At 42.5% G+C, this 4,184-nt stretch overlaps 1 protein-coding gene across 1 annotated transcript in view; it reads left to right on the top strand.

Annotated features, from left to right (window-relative positions):
- Positions 1–30: 30 nt before the first annotated feature.
- Positions 31–4,184, top strand: part of LOC104963762 (forkhead box protein P1-like) — a 924,791-nt gene continuing 920,637 nt past the window's right edge. Inside the window, exon 1 of the mRNA XM_010792404.1 lies at positions 31–225. The gene's annotated coding sequence lies outside the window, so the exon portion shown is untranslated. The remainder of the gene's footprint in view (positions 226–4,184) is intronic.

Raw genomic sequence — 4,184 nt, 5'->3', positions numbered from 1 at the left:
TGTATGCAACAGCGGTTTGGTCCCCTGTCCCTGTTTTTCCGGTTTCTTTCTCCCAGGTTTTTCCAAAGCCATGAGATGCAAGAATCTGGGACGGAGGCGACGAGCAACGGACCTAGCCAATCAGAATGGAAGGAGCGAGCGTTGGAGCGCGGGGCTAAGAGGTGGCCCACGCCGTCAGTGGAGGGTGACTGCCAGTGACCTCGCTGCATCTCCAACAAGCACCAGGTACAACCCCCCCCTCCTACTTTGCGCACCATTGTCCCTGCTTGATTTAAGACATGTCAACAGGGCGAGGATTCTGCTTGCCCCCTTCTTAAAAGTGCCATTTAATATTTAATCCCATCCTCGAAGGTACATCTAGTCATAACACATTATGGTTATTATTATTTATGTATATTCAGGCCCTTTTTGAATATTTTAAAGAAGCAGAAGTGCTTCTCTCTGTGTGATTGTTTTGGTTTGTGTTTATCGTGGCATCTGCATTTCGTGAAATATTTATCGCGGACATTATTTTTAAGTGTGTAGGTGCGCAGCCGATTTTGTATACAGTTAAGATACCGTGACATCCAATGGGAATGACAGCATCTTCCCCTGCTCGTTTGAACAACCTCAGCACTCACCAACTAATGCCACACTCTGCCGCGTTAACCTGGCGGAGATGGGCGTTCAGGACCCAAAACCATTTTCAGCGTCTCAGGACTGTTTTAGGCAAACAGGACAAGGCTCTTTCGTGTTGGGTCAGAAATTTATGTGTGGCACACGACACTGGCGTTTAGCAACACATTTAAAAGATCATGTGTCTGGCTGCTATCTGGGTCCACTCCGATCAGGACGACTCGTTGGTTGTCAGGAGCTGTTGGTGATGATGCACAGGCTTTTGTGCCGCTGCTCATAAAATAATGCATTATTTTATTATTATTATTAAGTTTTAGTTTTGGGTGTCTAACCCATATATGTTAACAAGAATAGACAAGTGGGGACAGATAAAAATACCACCATGGTACAGTTCAAAGAGTTGTTTAGAGGACACAAGTAATGTTGACTTTTAAGTGTTACTCACTGAAAGATGTGCAGGAATGCATTTAGATTAGATACTTTGTTGGAAACAAACTTGCAGATAGAGCTATAATTTTTTTTTCAAAAGGTGATTTTCTTTAATTGGACTCTTGTTTTTGATAAAGGATAATCACTTTAATATAATATTAAAACAAGGAAGCAGGAAACTCCCATAATCAAGAGATTTTTTGTCCATTAATACAACAACAGCTCTACTTGTGCGATCCACTGGATTTAATGTGGCTAACCATTGGCTTATGGCTTTTTTGTCACCAGTGTTGCACATGGCAAGCCTTGTGTGAAGGACTGCCAAACAACACAACAACAAGACCGCTTTAAGACCGGCTATGTGTGGCTGTTAGCTTTACAGGGCTCACACCCACACACTGCATTGCCGGGTGATACGATCACAACTGCTGAAAACACTCAGGAACCTAATAGGGTGGTCCCTTCCCTCGGGTTTCCCTCTCAGATTTACACTGGTTAGCCCGTTCGGCAAATTTACCAATAAGGCGCGGTTCACACCGCAGTTAATTTTTCCCACTTTGTTAGTTCTGATACAGTTCCGAAATTTGCTTCACACCAAAAAATTCTGAACTAAAATTAGTTCATGAGAACCTTTTATAACCCCTTTGCCAGTCCCTAGGGGGTGGGATTAGGCAAATGAAGCCGCTGATGTCATCTGCTTTGGTTTACTGGCAGGCCGCAAACAACTCACGCCGTATACTGCCGCCCGAAGTCCCCGGCGAAGTCCCCCGGAGTTGCGGACTGGCTTCCAGTAGGTAGCCTTCCGAGTAAATCTCCAGAACGCCGGACACCTCCTCATCTCCTACCCTCCCATGTTTTATTTTTTGTTGCCATAAGGTTAGTCTCTCTGCGTTTCTGCGCTGGGCTAATGCTAATGCTAATAATGCTAATGCGCTAGGATATAAAAATGACGGGAGCTTCACAAAAACCTTTTTTTGAGTTTTACGGGGCGTGGTTTGCAATTCCGCCCAGCCCAATCAGAAATAGGAACCTTTTTCTTCCCACCGAAAAAGTCCCTGCTCTGTAGCCTAGGACGGAAAAGGGGTAAGAAGGTCTCATGAAACTAATTTTAGTTCCGGCTCTTTTTGGTGACGCGACCATTTCGGAACTATATCGGAACTAAAGTGGGGAAAGTACTGCGCGGTGTGAACGCCGGAAATGTGGTTGCTCAGGCCGTTGCATCCATTAGCTGCTAGCTGCCCTTGCTCTAGCCGTGTCATGCTTGAAAGCAAGTGTGAGTGACCAATCCTTCAGTCATGGATATGCTTTAAATATTTAACCTTTAGAATTACTGCTGTCTTGTTTATGAATCCGTGTTAATAGCTTAGGAAAACTTTATTGACGGTTACTTCTTCACTTTTAATGCATAGAGGCTATCTGTAAGGCTGGTTCATCTGAGAGTCAATAGGAATATAGGTAAAACGGTTATGCTGTTCACCTGTTGGAACAAAAACTACCAGGCATATCTCAGATTAGCACCTCCCATTTTGTAAATAATGGCTCATACTTTATATTGTATCTAACAGTTAGTCCTTGATTGATATTTTATTTAAATCTTTCTTTTTTCTTTGTCACTATTGTATTTTCCCTTACTGGTGTCCTTCTAAAGTTGGCCTTTTTTCCTGTAGCTGTGAGTGTCTTATAAAAATTGGACAAAACTAAAGCACCTTGAGCTGGGCATCTGTGTATGAAATGTGCTTCATAAATTAACCTTGTCCTGCCTGGCCTTTATTCAGGGCAACACATGTGTTTTAAAAAACAAATGGATGTTGCAGTGTGCCACGGTGTAGCAGGTGACGCCAGAACACGATACATGCTGCCTTAGATGGATGCAGAGTCCTCAATTAATCCCTATCTACATTTCTGACTTCCTGCTAAATTATGAACCATCCAGAGACTTCACTTCAGGATCTTCGGACTGCTTTCTGTCCCCAGGAGTCAGAACTAAAACATGGAGAAGGCAGCGTTCAGTTTTTATTGCTCAAAACTATCTTGGAACAAACTGCCAGAAACCTGCACGGTCCGCTGCAACCTCTGACTACTCTCTCTCTCAGGCTAGATTTATTGATATATTCATATCTTAAACTGCAATGGTATTATCTTTTATTATCTGTTAAATGAGTGTTTCGTAGTATCCATTTTTATTAGATATGTTTCTTAATGGCTCTTAAAGGCCCAGTGAAGGTGCATTTTATTTTTTTTGCTCCAAAATGAAATGGCAGTTTCATATTCTTACATTCAGGTTGTGGCTGCTGTTATTGGCTAAAATAATTTTTAATAATTCGAATTAATGAATTACTATGAATTATTAATTTTGACCGTCTGAGCCTAACGGAAGTTGCAGACGATAGTGGCTGTGACGTCACCAAGATGTACCCAGTGTTGTGATTGTAAACATGGTGGGACTTTGGAAAGTGATACTAGTAGTGATGAGAAATGATTGATTTGGACAGCTTCTTCGGACAGGATAGATCGCGCGCAAAGTGAATCAATTCTGGTGCACTTTGAGGGCAACATTAAAGATGATTCTATGGATACCAGCTCTTCAACCACTCATGATTGAAACAATATATTTCAATAATCAAAAAAAATTGAAGGATTTCTTAACCTATTTGAGAATTATTACCCCCATTTAGATGGAAATTATTTGTTGTACATAGAGACCAAACCCACTGAATAACTTAGGCCTACAGTTTACAATCTAGTATACTCAGGGTCCTTTACCTCCCTGAGCTGGACGTTATCTCTCGGTCAGTTCCACACTGAGAGTCTCTCCCTCTCCTTATTGTTGAAACAGGCTAATCTCCGTTAGCTCCGAGCTAGCACCAGATGCTAACATCAACCCCTGTAACTCTCTCAGTCTCTAGTCTCTCTCTCTCTCTCTCTCCTCTCTCTCTCTCTTCTCCTCTCTCTCTCTCTCTCTCTCTCTCTCTCTCTCTCTCTCTCTCTCGAATCGACCAGTGGCCTTTATTTGTCATGAACCAAGTCAACGAATCACAAAAACAATGACACCAGCAAGCTTCACGCTTCATCTTTTGCGGAACAGAAACATTCGCACTTCGGCAGACTTTGACATTACTACAGCCAGCGGCAATGCATCG

This window comes from Notothenia coriiceps, unplaced genomic scaffold, assembly GCF_000735185.1.
Source record: "Notothenia coriiceps isolate Sejong01 unplaced genomic scaffold, NC01 NC01_scaffold00036400, whole genome shotgun sequence".
Taxonomy (NCBI): domain Eukaryota; kingdom Metazoa; phylum Chordata; class Actinopteri; order Perciformes; family Nototheniidae; genus Notothenia; species Notothenia coriiceps.
Note: the sequence above shows the minus strand (reverse complement) of the source record. Positions and strands in the feature narration are given on the sequence as shown.